The sequence below is a fragment of the Adiantum capillus-veneris genome, chromosome 23 (genome assembly GCF_014529385.1).
Source record: "Adiantum capillus-veneris isolate H3 chromosome 23, ASM1452938v2, whole genome shotgun sequence".
NCBI classification, from domain to species: Eukaryota; Viridiplantae; Streptophyta; class Polypodiopsida; order Polypodiales; family Pteridaceae; genus Adiantum; species Adiantum capillus-veneris.
This window is the reverse complement of record NC_140953.1, coordinates 147,912,365-147,924,916: the sequence shown is the minus strand read 5'-3', so window position 1 is coordinate 147,924,916 and position 12,552 is coordinate 147,912,365. Positions and strand designations below refer to the sequence as shown.

At 41.7% G+C, this 12,552-nt stretch overlaps 1 pseudogene; it reads left to right on the top strand.

The window, feature by feature from the left end:
- LOC147428796 (peroxisome biogenesis protein 19-2-like) overlaps positions 1-12,552 on the top strand; it is a 73,374-nt pseudogene that overhangs the window by 27,062 nt on the left and 33,760 nt on the right.

The window sequence follows — 12,552 nt, the reverse complement described above, 5'->3', positions numbered from 1 at the left end:
CTTGACTGCATGTCCGTCCTGGCCCTTGGCCCGGACTGGTCCTACCCTTGTCCTGACATTACTCCCCCCTTGGAGAAGCGTTTTCGTCCGCGAAAACACAAGTGATGGTATCTTCAAAAGAACACTAATGTTTTCTACCATAACATCCCACATGGATCCAACGGTTCATTTGAGTGAAACCTGATTTAGTAGGAGGTTCAATGAAACCAAGAGTAACATCTTGATTTTCTACATTGTTGTCCATTTGTAACCATCTGATGGTACCGGTTCCTATCCAAACCTAGTGTGTAGACTCCATTTAGAACTCTCATGAGCATGGTAAACGAGTTTATCACAACATAGGTGTACCAAAAAGAGTACCTCTTGTCACTTTCCATGAAAGTAACTTGCTGACATAACTCATCAGCCAATTTTAAGTCCTTGACTTGGCTCTCTTCTTCATCATCAGTACACAACCCCACCCTAACGAGTGTTCAAGGTTGAGAATGTTGGGATCGGAGAGCACACACACAGAGAGCCAGCACGAAGAAGGAGATAGACACAGTGTGTGGCGGAGCGGTACTCACACTACAATGTGTAGTTATGAATTATGAATGAGTAAATGAATGGCTGTACATGGGCGGCTGAACAACGGGCAGCCGGGCACACGGGCCTTTAACCCAACAATCTCCCACTTAAAGGCAGTGTGCCTTTAAAGTGGCCAAAGTACAGCAAAAGAAGTCAAGCCATACCCATCAGCGATCTACAGTGTGCAAACCATTGTGAGGCTAACGACTTCGTGAGTAGATCAGCAGGGTTATCGTCAGTGTGTACCTAGACAAGCTCTATGCGCTTGTCCTCTAGCACCTCTCGTATGAAGTGATACCTCACCTCAATGTGCTTTGTCTTCGCATGGAAGACAGGATTCCGTGCCAATGCTATGGCACTCTGGCTATCACAATGTAGAATCGGAGCATCACCAGCCATACCAAGATCTCCCACTAGTCGTGAGAGCCATACGGCCTCCTTGGCAGCCTCAGTGGCAGCCATATATTCAGCCTCTGTAGTGCTCAAAGCAACGCATGGCTGTAAACGTGATGCCCACGAAACCGGTCCACCTGCAACTGTGAACACATAGCCGCTAGTAGACTTCCTCGAGTCCACTGACCTTGCATAGTCTGAATCTGTATATCCGCAAACAGACATATCCTTCTCACCATAACATAGGGACAACTCTGAAGTCCCTCTCAAGTATCTGAGAATACCTCTCACTGCATCCCAATGACGCTTGCCTGGGTTAGACATGTACCTGCTAACCACACCAACTGCATGAGCAAGATCTGGACGCGTAGCCACCATGGCATACATCAAGGAACCAACAGCTGACGCATAGGGAATCTGAGATATCTCTGTAGTCTCCAAATCTGTCTGAGGGCAGTCATCATGGCTAAGTTTTACATATGGAGGCAACGGGGTACTAATGGCCTTCCCCCCTTCCATATGAAAACGCTCAAGCACCCTGTCAATGTACTCTTTCTGACTAAGAAAGAGCATCTTGCGAGAACGATCACGAGTGATCCGCATACCCAAAATATGACTGGCATCCCCAAGATCCTTCATGGAAAAGGTCTCATGTAGCCTATGTTTCAAGGCATCCACATCAGAAATACACTTCCCTACGATCAGCATGTCATCCACATACAAAACCAAAACAATAAGACTACCATCTGCAGCCTTGCGAGTATAGAGGCATGGGTCCTCATAACTGCGTACATAACCCAATGAACTCATGAATGCATCAAACTTACGATACCATTCACGAGATGATTGCTTCAGCCCATACAAGGTCTTAAGAAGCCGGCATACCATCTTCTTTGAGCCATGAATAACAAACCCACTTGGTTGCTCCATGTACAAGTCCTCGTGCAAGTCCGGATGTAAGAAAGCTGTCTTTACATCCATTTGCTTCAACTCCATGTCTTCTGTAGCTACCAAGGCAAACAACATACGCAAAGTAGACATCTTCACCACTGGGGAGAAGATCTCGTCAAAATCAATGCCCTTCTGTTGCCTGAATCCTTTAGCCACAAGCCTTGCTTTGTACCTAGGCTTTGCATCCATTGAACACAATTTTATCTTGTAAACCCACTTGCATGGTATTGCCTTCTTACCCTTTGGCAAAGGAGTAAGCTCCCACGTTTCATTTTGGATCAACGAATCCATCTCTGACTACATAGCCTGCTCCCACTTGAGCTTGTCAACACTAGACATGGCCTCATCATAACATGATGGCTCCCCGCAATCAGTCAACAATACATAATCCATAGAAGGCACAAAACGCTGAGGCTGTCTTGCACGCCGCTCTGAACGCCTCAAAGACTGTGCAGGAGGTGCATCTGGCTGTCCCACATCTACATGATCTCCCAACAAGGGCTGATCTCCCACTTGAGGGTCAATGGGCTGCCCACGAGCAGCCATGGGACCATCATACCGATGACCATCCTCCTCAAATATCACACGCCGAACCTCAACCGTTCGTGGTGATGCTCTATACATAGAGTCCTCATGAAAAACAACATCATGGCTGCGCACAATCTTCCTGTCAATAGGATCCCACAATCGATAACCCATCTCACCAGAGCTACCATAACCCAAGAAGATACATCTCTTGCTCTTTGGATCCAATTTGCTGTGTTTTGCCTTAGGTACATGTACATAAGCTTCACAGCCAAAAACACGAAGGTGACCATATGAAGGTGGCAAACCTGTCCATACCTCTTCAGGCACTTTGAAGCCCAAAGGAACACTAGGTGAACAATTTATCAAATGCATACAAGTGGCAACAGCTTCAGCCCAAAATCCATTTGACAAACCAGCCATAGAAAGCATACTACGGACTTTTTCCTGTATAGTCCTGTTCATACGCTCTGCCACACCATTTTGAGGAGGTGTATAGGGAGCACTAAGCTCGCGCCGTATACCCTTCTCAACACATAATGTTGTCAAAGCATGAGACATAAATTCACCCCCATTGTCCGTACGTAAGCACTTCAACTTACAACCTGATTGGTTCTCAACAAGAGCCAACCATTGCTTAAATATATCAAACACCATATCCTTCTTACGAATGGGGTATGCCCATACCTTCCTGCTAGCATCATCAATGAACGTAACAAAGTACATAGCACCTCCAAGAGAAGCATTGGGCATCGGCCCACATACATCACTATGCACCAAAGCTAGCTTTTCCAAAGATCTGTGTGGAACACTTTTCTTATGAGAAGACCGAGCATGTCGACCATAAAGGCAATGCTTACAAAACTCAAAACCACCAAAATCTGAAACGGGAATGTAATCCGCACGTGCCAACAACTTCAAACCTTTTAGTGACATATGCCCCAAACGCTGATGCCATAAAGAAGTAGGAGGTTGCTCAGTGATCCCCACAATGTGATCAGCCACACTAGCTACACAAAGGGAATACAACGTATTCCTCTTAGCACCTTTAACCAAAACAAGGCTGCCCTTAGTGATCTTCCAACCTCCATCACCAAAAGATACATTGAAACCAAGTGAATCCAACTGACCCACACTAATCAAGCTTTTTGCAAGAGCCGGCACATGACGCACACGCTGCAAGACAAACGTAGTAGAGTTTGGCATAGCCAAATGAATATCCCCAATGCCATGAATCTGCATAGAACGCCCATCGGCAATCCTGACAGTACCTGTGCTCGAAGCATCATAGTCATGAAACCACGACCTATGAGGCGTAACGTGAAAAGAAGCACCACTGTCAATGACCCAATCCATAGGCATACTACGCTCATGAGTGAGAAGAAAAGCGTCATCAAAATAGGATGCAAGCAACACATCACCAAGCTCTTCACTAGTAGCTCTTCACTAGTAGCACTAGTCGGAGCACATACATGGTCATCTTGAGAGCTACACTCTCCCTGTGTTGCATTTAACTCCTCAATCTTGACATTGGATTTAGGCTTGTCCTTGGCATCACCAAGCTCTTCACTAGTAGCGCTAGTCGGAGCACATACATGGTCATCTTGAGAGCTACACTCTCCCTGTGTTGCATTTAACTCCTCAATCTTGACATTGGATTTAGGCTTGTCCTTAGCATCATGGTCTTTCTTCTTACCATCTCCATTTTCCCTTTTCCACTTGTAGCAATCCTTTTTGAAATGGCCTTTTCTACCACAATGAAAACATTCCACATCCTTTTTACTTGTGCCTGCACGGGACTTGCTTCTAGATTTACCCCTGTTTGACTTATACTTGTCCATAGTCCTGCCTCTGACAACCATTGCACTAGAAGACTTACTACCTGCATTATTCTTTCGATTAATCTCTTCCGTGAGAAGACTAGACTCCACATTAGTACTTGTCAACTCATTCGCAGGAACCGAGTTACTTATGGTTGTCCTAAATGTGTCCCATGACTCAGGCAACGTGACAAGTAAAAACATAGCTTTTACATTTTCCTCAAACGTAATTTCCTGCGTAGCAAGTTGGCTGAAAATTGTATTGAACTCATTCAAATGCGCATTCATGGAAGCACCTTCCTCCATTCGCAAATCAATAAGCTTTTCAATCCAATACACCATAGAAGCAGCCGAATGCTTATCATACATATCGCAAATCCGCTGCCATAGCTCATAAGATCCACCCTGTGCATCTTTCACATTGTAATAAACAGACTTTGAAAGGGAAAGCCTAATGGTAGACCTGCACATCTCATCCAACTCCTCCCAATCATCCCTCTCCATGTTCTCTGGCTTAACTCCCTGCAACTTTAGAGGTCGAATCTGTTTCTTCTGCACCAAGACATCCCAAATCTGATCTTTCCAATATGAGAAATTAGCACCATCCAATTTCTCAATATTGAAAACTGTGTCCTCTTTAGTGCCCATTACAATAAGAATGCAACAATGAGAAACCTGTAACCAACCAACAAACTGCCACAACAAAGTAGTGTTGCAAATCTGACAACACCTGCTGCTCAATCAAAGAGCAAACGCATAGAGTATAAATCAGCCCATAATATGGTCAAAAAACGTACGTAGAAATCCACAAACAAATGCATAAACCTGTGACACCTGTAACTCAACCGGCCTAGGCAAACCGTGCCACAAAATGCATCAACAATGAGCTGTCATAGAGGCATAAACATACTCCATGTCTCAATAACCACAATAGAGACATAAGCTGACCAAGCTTACACAAATCCGTGAGCATAAATGGATCCAAGTGAGCATATAACCAATGCACAAGCTCAACGAAGTCCAATCTCTACTGTCAACCAAGTACCTGTCCGTACTCAAACCGCAACACTGCAAGCAAGAGCAAACCCGCTCTATGTATAAGTGAACCAAATCTCCACAATATCATGCATAAAGAGTGTCTGTCAAACTGCCATATCCACATCCATCAACATACATAGATGATGTAAACCTGTAGCTCAAGAACACGCATAAACAGATTGCCCAGAAGAGTAGAAGCTCCCACTCAAACCATAACCATATACATGGCTGTCCCACAGTCAAAATACATGTTTTGTAACCACAGAAGAAACCTGTATCCAAAGCTCCCTGTAACCTGTAACTTGTACCCGTACCTGTACCTGTACCTGTAGTCGAAGAAGACAATGTCGCCAAACTCCCACTCTATCTGTGTGTATGAGGCCACTCCAAGAAGAGGCTACACACTCTCAAATGAGCTGTGGGCTCACGTAAGTGGAAGACACTACAACAATGGCACCTGTAATGGCTATGGAAGCTGTGGCAGCAGAAAACTACTAAAGAGAGCTGAAAAACGCAGCTCCTAGTCTGTAGCTCGGATGGGATTTCTGATGGCACGAATGGCTCCGAAAGGGGGGTTAAACCTCAGGACACCTGCTGAAAATACTCGCGGAGTGCTGAACCTTCCAATGCCAAGCTCAGAAAAACCTTCTGCTCTTTAGAAATGCGCGCGTGCGTGAAACCGAAAAACGGCAATGAAACAGTAGCAAGTTTCAACACACTCAACAATGATGATGAAGCTCTCAATGCTCTCACTACCAAGCTCTGATACCACTTGTTGGGATCGAAGAGCACACACACACAGAGCCAGCACGAAGAAGGAGATAGACACAGTGTGTGGCGGAGCGGTACTCACACTACAATGTGTAGTTATGAGTATAGTTATTATGAATGAGTAAATGAATGGCTGTACATGGGCGGCTGAACAACGGGCAGTCGGGCACACGGGCCTTTAACCCAACAGAGAACCTGAGTTATACATAAAGAGACTACCTAGCAACATGCGTTAACTGATAGTAAGTAAACTCCAAAAAGAGCAATAAATGCTTATGAAGCTAATGTACGCACTTTTCATATCCTTTAGCCCAAGATTACACTTTGTAATCTATCAATCTTCTTGGATACTGACAGTACTGAGGTGTGTTTCCCCCACGTTTACAGACAGTCTTCCCAGATGGCTGGTAAACGGGAAATCGCAATAGCGTATAACATTGTTGAAGAATCAACAATGTGTGAAATAATTATCGTGGTTAACTTAAAAATTTCACAAACACCCAAACCAAGCCATGACCTCTATTGGTGATTAGTAGACTCAAAGGTAATCTCATAGAGATAGTGCACATAAAGTGCCAAATGCTTCATAAGCAACAACTTGAGGAATATGCATGTCGTTCCAAATCAGCCTTTGCTAAACACTAGGACCCATAACACCTATTGTGCATGCATTTAGCAAAAAACAGATCCGAACCTGTATTTCCATGGTAATTCTTGCCAATACTTATGGCAAATGTGATGCGCCTAGCACACATCAACAGGAATGTAAATAGTTCTGAAAAGAAACTAAATACTTTCATTTGCAATCTTTTGCAAGCTTTGCTTAAACGTCTGAACCATAATAGAAGGTGAAACAGTGATCACTCTTAGATACAAACAATGAAACTTTTTCATTTGCTATATGTATAAACAACCATCTATAATGTTGTTTAGCAATACTTGTACCTTAACAAGTCATTCTAAGTATCCAACAATTTCTGGCCACGAAATTGCTCCTGGTACGTCGTGCTAAAAATGGTCTAGAAAACAGATGTAACTAGCACTTAGGGACTTTGTCGTGAGACATATTTGAAATAGGGGGCGCCAGTGTCAGTTCTAGAGACTCATATTCGCCACATGTGGAATATGTCTCAACTAAGGATGTCTAAAAAAGAACATCCTACAAGTACAAGATGTACTTGTGTGTGGAGGTATCTCTAAACACTTTACGACAAGAGTGAGAGGGACCCTCATTCATTGCTCCATATTGGCTAAACCGAACTCCTTGAGTTCCTAGACCAACCGAACATGCTCATCACCACCCAGCCATGCCCTATATAGGCCCTTGGACTTCTAAATATAGGGACCCCGTTGACTGCATGTCCGTCCTGGCCCTTGGCCCGGACTTGTCCTACCCTTGTCCTGACATTTAGACACATGACCACCATATTATGGTAGCAAATCACCTTTAGGAGTGATGCAATGAACATGAGTTGGCACTCATGTACAGGGGAATTCGAGACCTTGTTAAATGTGATTGGTCTACAAAGGCAATTAAGCCAAATCTTTGCAAGAATCCATTAGCCATTGGTCTCTCTGATCAGTTACCAAAGCAGGGAGCGACAACTTTAGAAGACAATATTCTTTGCCTTTAGAACGTGTTGCTGATAATGATATAGAGGTTTCTATTTTAGGTTGCTCTAGTGTGCAACTGGTTAAAACACCCATGGATCATGTTTTGCTTGAAGGAGGAATCTTTGGGATGGTGCAGATGGTTCATATAGCAATATGCACAAATCCACACATGAACTTGCAGACACGCTCTACCTAACCCCTATATCATGTTCTTCACTTTCGTTCCTTATTCAAAAATTTCTTGGTGTTTAGCCCATTTATCAAAATTTCAATAACTTCGTATATATATCCCTTTCATGGAGAAGTCTTGAGCATGATTTGATCTAGAGTATGACTTGTTTCCCCATGAAGTACAACCTACCTAGTCCCTAAATTATGTTATCCACTTTAGTTTCATGCTTGCATGTTGATGGCACTGGTGTTTTGCGCATTTTTCCTTGAGGGGGTCACTCACAATATGTAACATTTAGGAGTTTTTTAAATCAATATTCTACATGTCTCAGATATAGAAGAGCCTTATTTCAAGGGGGTACTAACAAATTGAACAGGTAAAGGGTATACATATTATTCATTAAAAACTTATAGATAGAAGTTTTTATATTAGGTCTTGATTGCAAGTGTTTATAAGTAGTGAAACCCCGAACGATAAGCACAAGGGATGTTACTTAAGACAACAATAAATAGACGAGCTTTCTAGCTCATTGATTTAAACAATAGTCAAGAGAAAGTGAAACTAGTGGTCTTCTTGTGATGGATCAAGTTTGCGATATTAAAAATGCCTCTCATTAAGAGCTCCGATTTGTGGGCTCCTTCATAAACAATACTTTTTTTTCCACAATTATCAAGTAATTAAATTGTCGGTTCTTTAGATAGGGGGATCTTGTCAAGAAATAGAGGAAAGAGGAACAAAAATAGAAATTTAGTGTACCACATGTAAAAGTGTGCAACATAAGGGAAATATGAGATCTCTCTCTCTCTCTCTCTCTCTCTCTCTCTCTCTCTCTCTCTCTCTCTCTCTCTCTCTCGATAAGCTAGCAATTCAAACTTTAAAATAATTTCAAAATGTTTTACATGTTTTCACCTTATCACATACTTATGTGCGTGTTGTTGCACCCTTGGTGTGTCCTACTTGCATATGGGATTTGTGTATGATAAACAAACATTACTTGAAATACTTGAAATGTTTGATTCACCATCAGGTGTGCCCTACCCTAGAGGTATTCTTAGGATTGGGGTTTAGATATCATTTAGATATTACTATGGGTTCTTTTGGCTCTGCAAATTTTTTTACTGCCACAATAATTTGGGATAAATATGAAGTTTCACACCTCGTTTTTGACTCGCCCATGGGGTTTCCCTAGTTGGAGTCTTATGATACACTGAGCAAAATTTATCGAGCGAATGGTAAAACCGAGCAAGACCCACCAGAAAGAATACAGTTAAACACTACCCTGTGTCCATGCTTAGGGGAGAGATCTATGGTTGCAACAGATCGAGTGCTTGATTTAATTACATAAGTTTTTTTCAAACTCTACCATACGAGTTGACAATAGGTCACTCTACTAGCACAAATGTAGCCACACCACTTACTGCCACTACCTCTTCTTGATTTTTCATGGATCTGCGACAATCAAACATCACATACATTCCCTATGACGCTCCTCCAAGGATCCTAGGGTCGTAATACTCGACCACTGCTTTAACTAGAGCTTTTTGAAAAAATAATCTTTAAGATATTATCTCTATCTTAAAAGTCAAAAGGCAAACTAGATTTCAAGAAGAAAACTAGTTTAAAAATTGGATGAAATTAAATTTACACTTTTTTGTTCGATAACTGAAAAGTAGTTGCACTAGATGGTTGTGTGCCAACCCAATGAGGGATCTCTCTCTCTCTCTCTCTCTCTCACACACACACACACACACACAAACAGTGTCACTCTATTGTGGAGACATCTTGGTATACATGAGAGATAGACATGAGCAGGTACCCAATAGTATATATGGGTCTTACTGGGAGAAAGAGATGCTAAAAAACATTACTAAACCCCACTCTGGATCAATAGTTTAAACCATGTTATAACATTGGTTACATACAAATTATTAACTTGAAGCACACTCATCATCTATGAAGAGACGACGTCTTTGAGGCCTATCTTTTGGACGACCATTGTAACATGGGTCCAATGTCATGCGTCTTGCCTGCACCTCGACGTATTCAGGTAATGCACTTCAACAAACAAAATACACACAAAATTTCAATTCAACAAAACAACCATGGCCCATAAATTCATACACAAAAAAACCTACAAGTGGTAATAGCAATGTTTATCCATGACTCATACAATGTTTTGGAAGACAAGAAAAAGATAATCCACCATAAATGTTTGCTAACATAACCCAAACAAAAGAAAAACACTATGAATGTCTTGTGGTAAGTGGGGAATGGGAATCTCACAAATCAGCAAAAGGGTTCCGACCCACAGGTCGGTCTCCATCGTCCACCACATCTATGGATGTGGTCGCATCCTCTCTCCCTTGCTTCCTTGGTCGAAGTAAGGGCTGCAGGCAAGCGGAAACAAGTGCCAATGTCACAAGGAAATCCTCCTTTGGTACCTATGGTGCAATATGTTTAGGTCCATGAAGAAGTGATTCTAGGACTAAAGAATTACATAAGGTTTTGGCAGAATTTAGGAGGTGGTATAAGTATGCCAAGGTACTATAGACCCGTGATAGATCATTGGAGTAAGGTGATTGAAGAGATTGGAAAAGACATCAGATCAGAAGCATTGTTGTATGAACATTTCTGGCCAAAAACTCATAAACATCATCAATTAAAAAGCAACTTGATGAATTTTCAACAAGGAACATAGAGATTTTTAGGTTGGAAGAGTTGAATGATCATTTTTGTGGACCTCAACAAGATAGACCAAGGGAAGAATTTGACCCCATGATTGACGTGTAACAGGGTGACTTTGTAATGCTACTCCCAAGTGACACAAGAATATATCATGTTTGGCTTGTCATGGCTTTGTCAAACATTGACCAAGAGCATACATCACCAAAAAATAGAAAGCTTTTGATTCAATATTTTGGCACCTTGTGTTGGAAAGAGTAGTATGACTGATGCTCAAGCTTACACCACTTGTTGGAAGGGTTTTTGGGCTTAAACTACAAGGACCCACAAGTGTGGAAATATGTTGATGCAATTGCTTTGTCTTAACAAAGGACATTTTCCAGAATTAAAATTCCCAAAAGGCATGCTCTAAAATCCAAAGCAGGGCTGACCCGTGCACATCAACCATGTTTGAATCAAAGGCTTCATATGGCATGAAATGAGGAATAAATATATGGGAGTTTATATTGACATTTTACTACTCAATTTTATAAACAAGATCAGTGGTTGTATCTTTTCTGCTTTAATTATTCATGGTTTTCTTCTAATTCCTTCTTATGTACTTTTAAGTTTTGGTGTTTATCAATACCACAATTTACAAGATTATCATCTATAGCTACCAACCGTACATGAATATAGTTATCTCATTTTTTTGTGAAATTCCCAAATTACATGAATATGCTTGATTTGAAGATTCCCATAATTATGCGAGATTTTTACCATAATACCTAATATGGTTTTATTGGTTCCTTTATGATTCTGGTTTCGTATAGTTGGCATATTACATTTTACCATACCACATGACCTTTCGGGAATGAAAAATGCTCTTTTTCCTTCTTTCCTTGGATGTGCAAATCAAGGGTAGTCACATTTATGGGAAAAAATACTTGAAAGAACGCTTTGCAGAAACGAAACAACCTAATGCAACGCTGAATGTAAAGCTTGGCTTAGCAACAACCACCGTTAGCTTAACTTTGTTGTGGTTCAAATAGAGGAGGATAACGAAACAAGTTAGGTTCACATAAGTTGAAAATGGTTAATAAATTGCAATTGAATTTGTATTCATTGCAATTGTGGTAATGGGTGCTAAATGTTAAATGTAAATCTTATCAAAGGCACCATCTTGCCTACCCTTGCGGACTGTAGTTGCAATAGGGGGGCCAAATAAGCTTGCTTGTAATCTGTACCCTTGTACTTCCATCTTCTCGGAAGATGAGTTTTGTCTTATCCAATGATATATGGCCTCTTGATGCCAGGTGGAATAGCTCATGACGAGAAGTGGTGATGTGTTGTGGATCTTGCTGGAGCTTGTCTTCTTTTCCCCCGTTCTCTTCATATCCTCAGGATAGTGGTCTTGGATTGTTGTTTAGGAGGGAGGATCATCCTTTACTATGTATGATTAGATGGAATAGTTGGATTGATGATATTGATTGGGAGGTATTGGGGGTACCTTGTGGCCGGTCCTTGGATGTGGATAAGTCTCTCGTATTCTCTTTGCAGCAGGATCACGGAGTTGCTCGAGCTTTCTTTGTGAAAGTTGTGGCAGGTGAGGCGAGGATTGTACATCCGTTTGATCCTCTCTCCTCTCTCAAGACACTTTTATCTTTTTTGGCTTCTCGGATTTTGAGCCAATATTATTGTGAGTTTTTTATCAACTCGCCATTGAATCACTCCTGTTCACATCGTGACTGTCCGTTTCTAGCCCATGGGTTTGTCATCTCTTTTTCGGGAGATGCCTATATGGTAAGAGGTCAAAAGTGCACTTCCTTATGGAGTAATGATGACCATGTGTTCTTTCAATGCTTCCTTTTCAGATCTCTCATCATCCCCTCACGTAATTACATAAGTTGCTATTGAATTTGCAATTCAATTTCCTCGTTTGGGGCGTCATCGCTACCCTACAAATTGCTTTTTTTCTCCTCTAGACTTAAAGAAAGATGTCACAGCCAAACCCTACATGTGCATACCGTTGTCATGCGA